The sequence below is a fragment of the Bidens hawaiensis genome, unplaced genomic scaffold (genome assembly GCF_021521415.1).
Source record: "Bidens hawaiensis isolate Kalapana, Puna unplaced genomic scaffold, B.hawaiensis_p1.1 tig00001758_1, whole genome shotgun sequence".
NCBI lineage: Eukaryota > Viridiplantae > Streptophyta > Magnoliopsida > Asterales > Asteraceae > Bidens > Bidens hawaiensis.
In genome coordinates, this window is record NW_027491099.1 from 3,012,682 (window position 1) to 3,028,060 (window position 15,379).

Sequence of the window (15,379 nt, forward strand, 5' to 3'; positions counted from 1 at the left end):
TTTAATCATCACGCTTCCTACCAGGTTTAATTTATTTTAAATAATTAATTGATATTTAATCCTTAATCAAAATTCAATCATATGGAGTAAAAATTCAGATCCGTAATCAATAATTGTAAATATCTGTAAATTATGGATAGATGAATAAAATTTATTAACGAAAACTTTAATTACGGAATTTCTATATTTTAATATGTTATTATATATTATATATCATTTGATTAAGGCTTTGATTAAGCATCCTTAAGGGTTACTATAAATAAGGATTTTGACCCATTTACTAATTCATAATTAGTCAATCAAGGATTTTAATATATGAGGGTCATTCTAATTTTAAGTATATGTTAATTTATAATTAATAATTATAATTTATAATATTACCACTTACCATATGTTATATCAATTAGTGAGTTGTTAAATTTGTTTAATGTTGTTTAGTTATATAGATACCGATTTTGAACCCATTGGGTAAATTAAAATTAGTCAATCAAGGATTCAAAATTAGTCAAGCGGATTTTGATTGATTCACTAATTATTTTGGGAAGATTTGATAATCAATTCAAGATATACGGTAATTATTTAAGGGATTAAATTGATGATTAATTATATTGATGTAAATAAATAAATTAATAACTTATTTTCTTACTAACTTTATTCCTTGTGTTTAAATATAGTCTAGATTTAAATATTTAAAGATTAAACATGTGAATTGAATTATTTTGTATGTATTTGTACTTATAATATACTTTAATAACATTACATTTTATTAATTCAAATTTTCAAAATCCGTTAATGCACATCCCATATTTTTAGTCCATGATTTGAAAGCTAATTCAAATTCCCTAAATTTATGTTTTTAATTAATTCCGTATATACATTCCTTTTTTATTCAAATCTTCCAAATTTTAATCCTTTACACTATCACACCCCATTAATTATATAAATACCTCACTTTCACACCCTCATGACTTACACTATCACACCAATATAGCTTAAACGACTTATTTTTTGTCTCTAAGGTTTATATTTTCTGTTGTTTATATCACCTATTTTGTTTTTTAGTTTTTTTGTTAAAAGTATTATTGTTCATCAACAAATGTTTTATTTATTTTTATATTTTCACCACCAGAAAGATGGAGCCAACAAACATCACCATGTTGAACCAATTGGATGTTCTAAACAATGATTGTATTCTCAAGCTTCGTATTCTGAAACTTTGGCATCTCAAGGATAATTCAAAGCCCGGAGAAGATTGGTCCATTGAAATGATCGTGCAAGATAAAATGGTAGTGTTACACATTCATTATTTTTACTATATTTTTCATACAATTTTCTACTAAAGTTAATAATAATGTTTCAGAGTAATAGAATGCAAGAATATGTAAGGAAGCCATGCATCCCGAAGCATGATGCATGGCTTGGTGAGAATTGATATTTGATAGTGAAGAAGGCTTCTCTTGGAGCCAATATGTCCACTTATAAATACATTGACTGTCCACACAAGCTTTGTTTCACAGTCGAAACCCATCATTCAAATTTCTACGAATTTGAAGGTCACTTGTATGGATTGAAGTTTGTTAGTTTTGATGACATAAAAGCCAAAAACTTTTCCCAGAATGGAACTATTTGTTAGTTGTGGCGTGAGTCAATATGTGGAGTTTGTGACTGGGCTACTATCGCATTATGATTTATAGTTTTGTTTTTAGGTCTTATAGAACTTTATTATATTTTAGTTTTTTTTAAATGGCCAACAAGTTATATTGTAGCTTTTAAACTTTCAATCAATTATTCAAAGTATTACCATAATTATATTGTTATTTATCGGTATATAGATGTATAATTAATATAACTATGACAAACATTTAATAGTTGATTTGACTAACAATAATGATTTCCTTAATTACATATCAATATCAATATTTGAATAATTGTATTTTAATACGTTTATGAACTTCTTATATAATATTATTGTTACGAGATTTTAATACTTTCAGACAAATTAAACTTAATCAAATTATTAAGTCATTTTAACATTTCTCAAATTTTGACACATGTATATTTTTTATTTCTAATTTTATTTTTTACTTTGTGATTGATTTTTTCTTTTTATGGTAATGATGTCAACAAGTGGATTCATAAACATTCAATTGAGTATCATTATATTATATTCTGCGATTGTATTTAAATGTGATAGGCTAAAACAATAAGAGTTTAAGGATTATAACAATACTTGCATTCTTATTTGATCATTCTCAAAGAAAGTTGAGTAGTTCAGTAAATGAAATAGTTTCATAAGATTATAATTATTAGGTATGGCTTTTACACATTTCATTTTTGGATACATTTCAAAAACATAACATTTATATACAACCCTTCAAAAACATGTGTCAAAAGTTGGAATATATATGAGAGATCCGTTTTACTTACGGTCAACTATATGTTGCTTTTTCAATAGTGAAGAGTAGATATTGTATTAAAATGCATATTTTGAATAAGCAGTATAAAGTTAAAAACAAGACAACAAATATGGTTTATAAGAAAATATTTAGCAGCTTAAGAATTTGTAATTTTTAAAGTTTTAAATTATGTTTCCAAACAATGTACTATAAATCTTTTGTTTTAGTAAGTTTATGTTTTTAATTACTTTGTTTACATAGTAATATGAATTGCAAATATATCAAATAATTCTCCACATAAACATATGAAACAAACTTTTATCATCTTAAATATGTCTTTTGTTGACGATTTCTATATTTCTACCCGTGTACGTCCACCCGTGTCGTAAACGGGTCAATAACCTAGTGGACAAATATAAGAAAATGGAAAGTTTGTTTAGATTGAATATTATGAAAAGCTTTAAAAGTTTGTATTTAATTTGTAAAATTCCGTATTCAATCGGGTTTAAATATGTTATGCCTATAAACCATAAATTAAACAATTATAGTGACTATTTAAAATTTAAAATTTAAATATAATTTCAAAATGATTATTTCAAATTTCGTATTTAAGCAACAACTTACTATATTCTCAGTAACATTAAAATTAAAAGTAAGTTATAATGATGATCCTAATTTGAATTTTGAATAGAAGATTGAAATTATTAATTTGGGGGTTTATTTTTACACATTAGTTTTAAGATTTTGGCGTAATTAAAAATGATCAAATATAAACAAATGGAAAGTATATTGACATTGAAGAATATGGAAAGCTTTAAAAGTTTGTTAGTAATTAGTCAAATTCCGTATTTAATCGATAATAAATATGTTATGAATATTAATTATTTATTAATTAAGAATAAATTAAGCAACAAAGATAATACTTATATTTTGGTCAAGCTACGTATTTAATATCATTAATGTTGGAATTCGCTAATAAGGCTAGAACATATTTTAGGCATCAAAAATGCTTTAATTTTACACGTATTTAGTCTTGATTAATTATGTCATGAATATTAAGAAAAATTTAAGTAACAAAGACTTGTATTTTAAGTAAGATTTTAAAGACCAGTTAAATGACTATCTTCATTTGAAATTTAAAGATCAATTGAAATTATATTTTTTTTTTTTGTATTTTAAAAGGTAATTCGGTAATAAAGCTGGAAAAAGTTTTATGTAAAAAGTATATTAAAAAAAATAATGACAAACAAGTTTAAAACTAATAGAAATTTTCAATAACATCCACACTCCTTTGAGATAATTTGCTAATTTACAATATTGGACCGTCAAAAGCTGAAATGAATAAAATTAAATTAATGTTACATAATAATTTTATAATTTATATATGCTAAATTAAAAAATAAAAATGCATATTTTGGTTTAGCAAGAACTAACAATGGATTTAACCGGAATATCAATCAAACAATCAATCATACCCAGTGAAGTCCCACCAACAGCAAAGTTATAAGTAGGGTTTGGGGAGGGTGGGATGTAGGCATACCGTATCTCTATCCAAAGGGATAAAAAGGTGGCTTCCAGAGAGACCCTCAGCTCTAAAGTATATATATGTATGAAGCAATACAAAGGAAATCAAAGTTCAACAGTAATATAAAAATTAATAATAATAGTAACAATAATAATAATAATAATAATAATAATAATATATGTAAAGAAAATATCATTATGGTGTGTGACCTAAATAAGTTAAATAGAAGCCCTAAGGTATTCCTTTCTCCCTAAAAATCCTTAACTTTAATTCTACTTATCCAAGAGTTCATATCCTCAACCATGTCCTCAGAGAGGTGTAGATCTATCAAATCATGCCAAATCCTCCCCTCTATAGTAATTTTTTCTACAGATCTAACAGGATTCGTCGTATGTCTTCTCTTCAAATGTCCAAATTAACCATCTCAATCTCCACTCTTTTATCTTGTATGCTATTTCTCTACCCCTAATCTCTCCCGAAACACAATGTTTCTTATTCGGTGTAAAATTCTGTGCCCACACATCCAACGGAGCATTCTCATTTCTGCTACCCCCATCTTCCGCACTTGTGCCTTCTTGATGGCTCAGCAATCTTTTCCATATAGCATTGCAGGTCAAACTGCAACCCTATAAAATCTTCCCTTTAGTTTATTCGGGAAACTCTTATCACACAATATACATGTGGCTGCTTTCCATCTACACCATCCTACCTAAACTCGATGGGTTACATCACTGTCTAATTCCTCATAGCTCTGAAAAATGACCCTAGATACTTGAACTTCGTTACCTGTGGAACCAACTGCCCTTCAATGGTGAGCTATGCATCCTTATTGTCATTTACCTCACCAAAATCACAGTGAAGGTACTCCTTCTTATAGCTACTATTCATTAAACCTTTTATCTCTAAGGTTGTTCGCCACTCCTCAAGCCTCATGTTTAGATCTTGTTTTCTCTCAGCAAGTAATACAATATCGTCTGCGAACATCATGCACCACGGAAGACAATAATTCTAATGACCACCTAAATCAACCATATTTAAGAGAATAATTGTAATAAGCACCTAAATCAGCCATTCATTGTTGGGAAGATGAAACAAACATTGTATGTTTATAACCTCCAAAAATAACCTCAAAATATAAACATGCAATTATAATGTGCCTTGTATAATAAGTTTAACAGTTTCCATGTCTTAGGTTTTTAATAAATCAGTTTATAATTTCAATAAATATACAGTGAATATTCCGGAATCATATAATTAAATCCGAATAAAGCAAAAAGTAAATAATATAAATAATAGCATAAATAATATTTCCTTGATTATCGTTTTTATAATCAAAGCTTTTAATATAATTTGAATTTCTAATTATGTAAAGATTTATTATTAAGTATATCAAACGAAATTACAAAAGATTTAAACTTCCAATTATAACCGATTACATTAAATTTACCGTCAAACAATAAATTAGATTTACAAATATTATAAAAAATTGATTAGAAAATTATAATTCCGGAATATTAAAGGCCAATATTATATTATATATGAATTAATAATTTTAAAACAAATTTATAAAACAAATTATAATTAAAAAAAAAAGAGAAATCAAAGTTTCAGATTTAGGATACAAAAGAATCAGAAATTGGCCAGAAAAATAATCAGAAATATGTAATTTCTTGTGCAACATATGACGGGAAATTAGCTTGTTCAGATTTAGGATACAAAAGAAACAGAAATTGGCCGAAAAAATTATCAGAAATAGGTGATTTTTTGGGCAACATATGACGGGAAATTACCTTGAATATATTGAGCGGAAAACAATTCGATATATAATCTTGTCTAATTAATTGATCAGACAAATCCTAATTGAATCGTCTCCGATGAACAATCAATTGAAAGGAGACGACGGCATTGGAGAAAACCATAAACATTGAACAGAAGGAATCCAAAGTAGATTAATCAATTGTTGTTAGATATTGTAGATGTCGGATATGAGCGACAGAAAATTAGGGTTGATATGTTTGTGAGGTTATATGAGAGAATAATGAGTTTCAGAATTGGGTGTGGATAATAATTCTTTGGACCGGATTTAATGATTTGTAATTAATGTTGAATAAAATAAAAGATGAATATGTGGAAAAAAATCAATATGGAAATATGATGAGTTAGGATGTATAGGTAGGCAACCTAGTTGATTGTCATGTGAACAATTGTAATGCTTTAATAGTTTTGTTATATAAAGAAACGACGGAGATATTGCAAAAACATGTATGCAATGAACATCATATTACTCATTTATTTATGTGGCATTGAGCACAAACTCACTTTGTGATCACGAATATACATAATTACATAAAGAAAGAAATAAGCAAATGAAGAACTATGATCAACCAAAAAAAGAGATTTTCCTAAAAAAGGAATAATGAGTAAGGATTACTTCTTTTGAATTAAGAAACGGGATGTATACGAAAAGGAAGATGTAAGAATTAATAAAGAAAACGGGACGGCCTTTATATAGGTTAAAGAAAGGCCCCACTTTTGCTTTCTAAGCGATTTGAGACGAGTAGTATTATATTACCGTCATGAAAAAATATACATATATTCGTAAGACTCCAATTTGTTGCCTTGTAATTTAATAATAATAAATCTCCATATTCAACAAATATGGTACCAAAATATTGAATTCAACTGAGACATAAACTTATAGCACAATAACTTTCAACAAAGTCAATTTAGAAGTTTTCTGTGAAATTAAGTAACTCATCAGTCCAATTCCTTAGCCTCAACAAAAATGCCAGATTTAAAAATTTTAATGCATATTGAAAGACTTCTGTTTTAAAAAAACTAAAGAGAGTGCATACCAATTATGAAAAGTTGGAGTTCCCCGTCAAATCCCACAAATTAAAGCGAACAATTATCTATACTATATTATAAACCATTTGAGAGTTACTCCGTTCTTTTTAAAAAGTAAGAGATACAATTCCATGACTTACAAGTATTAATGCATGCATGTTTTAAAATGGTTGAGAGGGCATTATTATTATTATTATTATTATTATTATTATTATTATTATTATTATTATTATTGTCTTTTGCCTAATACCCTAGGATTAAATTTGATGATAACCGGCTATCTATATTATACATAAATGACTCCCATGAGACTAGGACTTGGCACTGTTTTAGTAATTCCATGATTACCCCTTAGTTAACCATCACTAGCCTCAATCTGAATCCTCTTATTTACTGAACTGCCTTCTTTCATCACATCTTTATAAAGTACTTTTTCATTGAGCTTGGCATCCCTACTAGCAATCATCTTTTGACATTTATTCTCCAAACTCCACAACCTATAGCACTTTACAGTTTACACTTTCCAGATACACTAGAAATACACATTTAATTGCTCCAGGTAACTTACCCGTGTACACATGGGCATAAGCTAATGATCCGACCATTGTAATCCAGCGTATTCCCTAACTGAAGAAACACTAAGTGACCCCGGCCAGATTACGGATAATCTGGGGGTTAAATAGATGTTTCCCACGAGGGTTAGGTCCGGCAAGATGGTTATTCTTCTGATGACCTGCAAAACAGACACCGTGAGCTCGTCACTGAGAAGGGGGGGTACCTCCTTGTGACCACCCTCCGACGTGAGAATCAGACTAGATTGCTCTGAATATAAGTGTATATTAAGAGAAATAGCTAGAGCAGATAATATACAAGATAATGATACCGTTCCAAGGTGTTGGAGTATTTATAGCCGAAGGTAGGTGTCCAAGCAGGTACAGCCAGCTGTATAATATTCCTTTTCTACCAACTGTGGGCTACGCACGTGCCATGCTGGTGGTTGGTGGGTAAGCAGCGGCTGATAGTGACATGGCCGGCTGTGTACTATTCCTTTTCCACCAACTGCAGGCTATGTGCGTGCCACGACAGGGGTTGGTGAGTAGGCAGCGGCTGATAGTGACATTAAGTACTAGAGCGTGCTCCTCGTCGTACTGTTGTCAGTGAGTTGTCGCTGCTTTGGTCAGATCTTTTGTCCATACCTTGGCAGGTATAGTACAAAAGATCCTCCAGTAGCGTACGGACTGGCTCATTTGGGCGGGAGTATTCCCGGCTTTGGGCGGGAGTATTCCCGGCTTGCTCATTCCTTCTTCAGGTGACATTACTGAATTATTTGAGAGTTAGTGCCTTGTGCGTGTAGCCTTGCTGTTAGTGCGAGTAGCCTTCCCTGATGACTAGTATCCGCAGCTGCGGGAACAGGCGGGGTACGTCACCATTGGGAGGCTTTTCCTGCGGGAACAGCTTGCGTACTGCGCGTAAGGACGTCATCTCTCTGAGCATGGTGGGTCCTGCGGATCCAGTTGGTCTTTGCGCAGACGTCCCTATTTAAGGTGAGTCTTGCGGGTTCAACTGCGCAGACGTCCCTCTTCAAGGTGAGTCTTGCGGGTCCAACTGGGCTCTGCTGGGACCTACCTCTTCAAGTCCCCCCAGTCCAATGTTCTTCTCATGAATTGTTAAGAAGTGAGGTGAACTTTTGGACTTAAGCAAGGAGTTTTGAAAAGGGTTTAGTTTTAAGGTTCTCCGCGGGGATTCTTCCCGCGGGTTTCCTAATGTCACGTGCAGAAATTCCCGACTTTTCTGCTTGATCTTTGGGTATGATGCGGGTAGGTGTGTAACCTCCTCGCAAGTCAGGAGCGTTGAGTTTCACTTGTGTAGATTCTCCACGAGGTTTTGGTAGTTTTAGACATAGTGATCAATTATGTTAAACAACCAATTCCATCTTGGAGTTTCAAACAATCTAGTTCTCAACGTTCCCGCTATGCGGGGATGTTATTTCCCTTTCCGCAAGCATGGCCCAGAAGATCCTTCTTGGTTTCAATTCCCTGCGAGTGCTAAGTATGTGAAGGGTTTCGCCTTAACACTGTACCCGCACTCGTCTTATAGTTACTTTACTTCCAAGGTATTCTTGGCTTCAATTCCCTGCAGGTGCTAAGTATGTGAAGGTTTTTGCCTTGACACTGTACCCGCACCTGTCTTATAGTTACTTGGTTGCCAAGGTATTCTTGGCTTCAATTCCCTGCAGGTGCTAAGTATGTGAAGGGTTTTGCCTTGACACTGTACCCGCACCTGTCTTACGGTTATTTGGTTACCAAGGTAAGAGGGTATAGTCCCTCTTACTTTTGAATCTTTTTGAATTTTTTTGAATCTTTTTGAAATTCGAAGAGTTGGTGAAAGGATAAGAACAGTCCAACTGTTGAAGGGACGTCAGCGTGGTGTGACGGTTTCTTCTGACAGTTTCAGGACGTGCATGAAGTTATGGCGACGTGACAGTATATGGTCATTCCAGACGCTTTTTCAGGCGCGTTGACGCGAGTTTTCGGGCGCGTGGGCGCGAAGTTTACGGCACGCGTCCTGTCAACAGCTGTTGCCAGCGTGCTCTTTCCACGTGTCATAGTTTCATTGCACCTGCGCTTTCCTCTCTCCTCCGCATTAAATTCATCGCATTCATTGCGATGAGTATATAAAGGGAGGAGAGGATGCATCTCAACTCACAGTTTCACTTCTTCTTAGCGATTTCCGGCGAATACTCTAACTTTTCCGTCGAGCATTCTCCTGAAATCGTTCTTTCATACCTCCAAGATGTCTTCTACTCATGATCCTGAGGCTACTGCCGAGGAGTCTGACGTGTACACGGAGAACCCGATGTCAGCGTCTGACAAGGACGATAAGAGTACTGCTGGCGAGTGCCAGTGTGCTCTTTCCGTCGACCTGTATCACTACATCGTCAAGAAGTTCATGCTCGAGCCTTTCGAGCCTGAGTTTCCTGAGCCTCACCAGAAGGTGTACGATGCCCCCAAGGGCAAGATAGGGGTGTATGTTGTATTCTTCATCTATGGGAATCTCAGGTTCCCATTGACGAAGTTTGTGTACCGTGTTTTGGAGAAACACGGTGTACATTTGACGGAGGTGCACCCGATGGCGATCGCAAAGGTTCACCACTTTGAATGGGTGTGCCACATTCTGGGCGTTGAGCCCCGCGTCGACCGCCTGATGACCTTCTACTCCTGGAGGTGCATCCAGGGCTGGTACACCTTGATCACTCGGATCAAGGGTTTGAAGATCTGTGCTACCGAGCGCAGTCTTCGGTCTTGGAAGCGGGAGTTCTTCTATATCTCTGCCCGTGTCGTCCCTATTGCGATGACATTCAATAACGGGAGGGCACTCCCGAACCTTCACGCCTCCAACTACCAGGAGGCGGAATGGTTTACCAAGATCTCCCGGATCCAGACTCCGGTTTACCGCTTTGCGGAGTCTGGGATGGTGATGCTTGGGTTGAGCCGGGTATGGAAAGATGTTGGGGCAGAGGCGCCACAGATTCCCATCGTCCTCGAATACGGTTTGAACTCTATCCCTTACGGTATGCTTCATATCTTTTTGCTGATTTAGGGTTTTTCTTCTAACTGTTTCTGTTTATTTTCAGAGGGGAACAACTTGCAGTCGCTTCTGCAACCGCGTGAGAGCGGTGGTCCCGCTCGGCTGGGTACTCGTGCTCTCGACGAGAACGAGTTGCCCATCTTGGAGCAAACGGCGGATCGGTTTGTGGAGGTCTACCCGCCAGGCCACGAAATTCTGAGCGCCACGCGGCCAGGTATGGGTTTCATTAACCCTCGCCCTCTTCATGGTCAAACCTCTGCTGGAGTTTCTCTAATTTTGTCTTCTGATGAGGAATCCGCAGATGGTCCTTTCTTCGTGAGGAAGAAGAAAGCTGCCGGCGTGAAGGGCAAGGCGAAGGTTGCCTCCACTGCCGATCAGGGGAACCGGTCTGACTCGGAGACCGAAAGTGAGGAGGCGGCAGGGAACCTTGGTGGTGGTGAGACAACTGTCTCGGAGGTTGAGACAGCTGCCACCTCCGCGCGACCAAGTTCTACGACGGTGACTGGCGTGAAGAGGCCAGTTCCATCGGTTCGTCCCCGCCCGTCAGAACCTTCAAGATTAAGAAAACTCGTAAAGTACTTTTTATTTATCTTACCCGCAATTCTTTCCGCCATTGTTTTTAATATATTGTCTTCATGCAGGCGTGGATGTAACCGCATTCCAAAGTGATGCGGGAAGGAGCAGTTCTGGACCCACGAAGGTAGGTTTGGTCAACCTACCCGAGGCGATGACCCAGGCAGCTGCGCCTGTTTGCAGTGTTGGTTCAGTTGCTCATCCCGTTGAGGCAACTGTTCCAATTGTGACGTCATCTCCGCCGGCTGTCAGTGCCATCTTTACTGCATCCTTCACTGAGCCGGCGGTGATTTTCTCTGCGGGCTCCTCCGCAGCGGCGGCCACGGTTGTGAGTTCACCTCCAGTGAGTTCACCTCCGATGGTCTCTACTGCGGCGGCTTCAACCGTGCCCCCGGCCGGTTCATCAGGTATGTTTGGCGTTGGGGCTTCTAGCCAATCTCTGCCTCCTTCCCATCTGCCTGACCTCTTGGATGGATATCCCTTAGGTTCGGGTGATGGATTTGGCGGCTACCGGCCTGTTGTCGACCCTATTGGTGCGTAGGGTTATTTTGGCCTATTTTTTTTTATCATCTTTTCCTAACTGCTTTTTGTTTTTGCAGTTTCGGATTCCAATGAGGTGTATGTTCCGCGGTGGAACATCCGCCGGGGAACAACCCTTCGGACGGCTGTGGACTGCGTCGAGTGGGCGCGTCACGCAGCCCCAAGTGGTGCGTTGGGGGAAGCTATGTCAAGCTACCAGGAGGGTAGGCTGACGAACGAGCTTCGGATTCTCCTTACCCGGATGCAGCCGCGCGTCGAGTTGCTTTGTCGTGAAAACGACAAGTTAAAGGCGGCGCGTAGCCAGGAAGTGGCCCAGGCGCGGGCTATCCGGGAGGAGAACAGGAGACTTTCCGCCATTGCTGCGGTGAAGGAAAAGGCCTTCAAGGCCCTCGAGGTTGAAGTTCAGGCCCGGCTCGAGGCCCGTTCCAAGGCTACCCAAGCTGTTAACGAACAGCTTAGGTTGGCTAAGGAAACTGCGCGGAATGTGACCGAGAGGGCCACCAAAGCTGAAGCTGTTGCTGAGCCTCTGCGCGCCGAGAATGAGGAGTTTAAAGCCAAACTAGAGAGGCTCCAGCAGGCTCATGATGCCTTGGCCATGGAAGACGCCAAGAAGCTCCAATAGATCTTGGACCAGAGGGGTATGCTTGACCACACTGAGCGTAAGCTGAAGGGCGTTGAAGAGGCTGCTGCTAAGGAAGTGTTGCTTGCCAACCTTAACAAAAGTGAAGCCGAACGCGCCCGTGACCAAGCTCAAGCTGCCCTCCAGGAAGCTCTGATCACCAAGGAATGACTTCTACGAGAAGCGTTGTCGTAGGTATGCGTAGCTTCATAATGTCCTTACGCTTTTCTTTATACTTAGAAAAGTTTTTGATATATTTTTTTTTCTTTTTGTAGGTTGTGCATCGGATCTTCACGAACACATCTTATGACGATGCCATGAGCTTCTACGGGCGCGTGGCATGGCTTCTACGAACACATCTTATGCTTGCCAACCTTAACAAAAGTGAAGCCGAACGCGCCCGTGACCAAGCTCAAGCTGCCCTCCAGGAAGCTCTGATCACCAAGGAATGGTTTCTACGAGAAGCGTTGTCGCAGGTATGCGTAGCTTCATAATGTCTTTACACTTTTCTTTATACTTAGAAAAGTTTTTGATATATTTTTTTTTCTTTTTGTAGGTTGTGCATCGGATCTTCACGAACACATCTTATGACGATGCCATGAGCGCAGCCCTCAACGCTTCCCATGAGGATGGGAAAAGCTTGGTTTCCTGCTTGGTCTGGGGTTTGTTGAGAAGGGCATCCCGCCTTCCAACTTCCCTCTTTATGACGTGGACACTGAAGCTGCCTATGACCAAGCAGTGAACCAGTATGCTGCCTTCCCGCATCCAGTGGTGGAGAAGGTGAACGAAATTGCTGCTGCTGATGATGGGCTAACCATTCTCAAGACTTTCCTTGAACCGCCACAGCCAACTGATGGTGCGGGTTCGAGTGGGTTTTGAGGGAGTGGTCCTGAAGTTTGAACCTTGAGATCCCTTCCCACCGTTAGGATAGATTTACATTACTGTAGGCGGGTAGATACCTGGCGATTCTTGTAATGTTTGAATTTTTTATGAAATATAAATGTTTGTGCGGGTAGGACCGTCACTTTCACTTAATGACTTGCTTTATAAACGTTATATGACTTGCTCATGCATATTATAGTTTAATTTGGCACTTGTGCCTCATAAACAATATATGAATCGCTCGTGCATACTTTAGTTTAACTTAGCAATTTTCCAAGTGTTTTGGATAAGTTAACCTTTCAACGCGTGGTTGTCAATAGGTTAATGTTCAGTTTCCTCTATCATGAGTGTGCGAGTAGGACCGTCACTTTCATTTAGTGGGATGACCAATCTTCACCTATAACTGACCTGCGTGAAGGTTTTCCTCATCTTTTCCTTAGAAATTTTTGCCGTTTTTTGTGTTTATGCGGGTTTTGCCGCCGTCCACACGCAACGACTTCCCCACTTATTTATGCGGTGAATACCGGCATATCAGTGTTTTGAATAAGTTAAACCTTTCGACGCGCGGTTGTCAATAGGTTAATGTTCAGTTTCCTCTATCATGATTGTGCGGGTAGGACCGTCACTTTCATTTAGTGGGATGACCAAACTTTACCTATAACTGACCTGCGTGAAGGTTGTTCTCATCTCTTAGAAATTTTTGCCGTTTTTTGTGTTTATGCGGGTTTTGCCGCCGTCCACACGCAACGACTTCCCCACTTATTTTTGCGGTGAATACCGGCATATCAGTGTTTTGAATAAGTTGAACCTTTCGACACGCGGTTGTCAATAGGTTAATGTTCAGTTTCCTCTATCATGATTGTGCGGGTAGGACCGTCACTTTCGTTTAGTGGGATGACCAAACTTTACCTATAACTGACCTGCGTGAAGGTTGTCCTCATTTCTTAGAAAATTTTGCCGTTTTTTGTGTTTATGCGGGTTTTGCCGCCGTCCACACGCAACGACTTACTTCCCCACTTATTTATGCGGTGGATACCGGCATATCAGTGTGGAAAGTTCATAAGTATAAATGTAAGACCATCAGCGTCAATGTGATAAGGAGAATCATTTCCATTAGAAGTGGCTCTAGGCCTTTTCTTTACAAGTTTGGAATTGATCTACATGCAGCCTGCGTAATTGAGCTCCCTTCCATGTTCTTGGGATGGGGGTGTCATCGAGCCTTTCGAGCCGATATGCACCTGGTTCGGAATCTCGTTGTTTACGCAGTATGTAGTCTCCAACATTGAAGCTGCAGTATCATTCGTGTTTTCCCCAACTGGGGTTCTACACGCATTAGCCTGCTCAGCGTTCATTACGCCACGAGGTGTGTGAGTTTCCCATCTCTGACAAATGCTTCGACGATTGTAATCCAGCGTATTCCCTAACCAAACCTCCATTGGTGTCTTCACGATATACGGTATCCTGAATACTATTAGCAACTAACTGATATTCTCACTTGTTTTTGACTTGTCAGTATAGGTCATGGCTAATGGACTTGTTACTCGCTGGCTTAATGGATAAGTTCGCATGTCGAATAGCTACGACGCGTTGAACAGCCGGATATTAATTAATTTTATTATATAATTAATGAGGTATAGATGATCGTTAAGTTCACTTCACACACTTGCAATACACACTCGTCTGTAACCCAAAAGATAGACAGTTTTTGAAATTTGAGAAAAGAACGTCAAATGACAAGATATGGATTAATACATTTACAACAATTAGCAAATTCGTCTAATCAAACTTAAACCTGAAATTAATTGAGATCGATAAGCAATCGAACCAAAATTAGACTGAGGAAAGTGCTCCAATCCACCGTCCACTTTCACAAACTCAGTACCATTTTCTTTAAAGACTTTGTTAGCCGAGGACTTCCATCATCATTTTCTTTAAACATGTAGCATGCCGTAGGTCGAACTCTCTGTAAAATAGCAATTTCATCCTCATCAAGCATAAATGTTTAATTAAGCTTAAAAAATGAAAGGACTTTCGGATAGTTATTTATTGTTCCAATGGAATGTTTAGAAATCCTTAATATAATGAAGGATTGTTGAATTCCATCAATCAAAGGAATTTGGAGGAAAATTCTTCAAATCAAATTCTTTCGTTAACCAACCAAACACATATTTGATAGAAAATTTTCCAATCGTAAATCCAATCCCGTCGAATTCCATTTACCAAACTGGCCCTAAGTCGCGTAATGCGTTAAAACAGTTACTTTTTGAAAGCGCTTTGTCTGTTAATTGAATGAATGTATATATAAAAAAAGAGAGCAAATTATATTAACCCTTTCTCCCCTCTGAAAATACCGAAAGAGGAGGTTAAAAGGGGTAGGTTGGCAGCTTCAACAGACAAACTTGACACTAG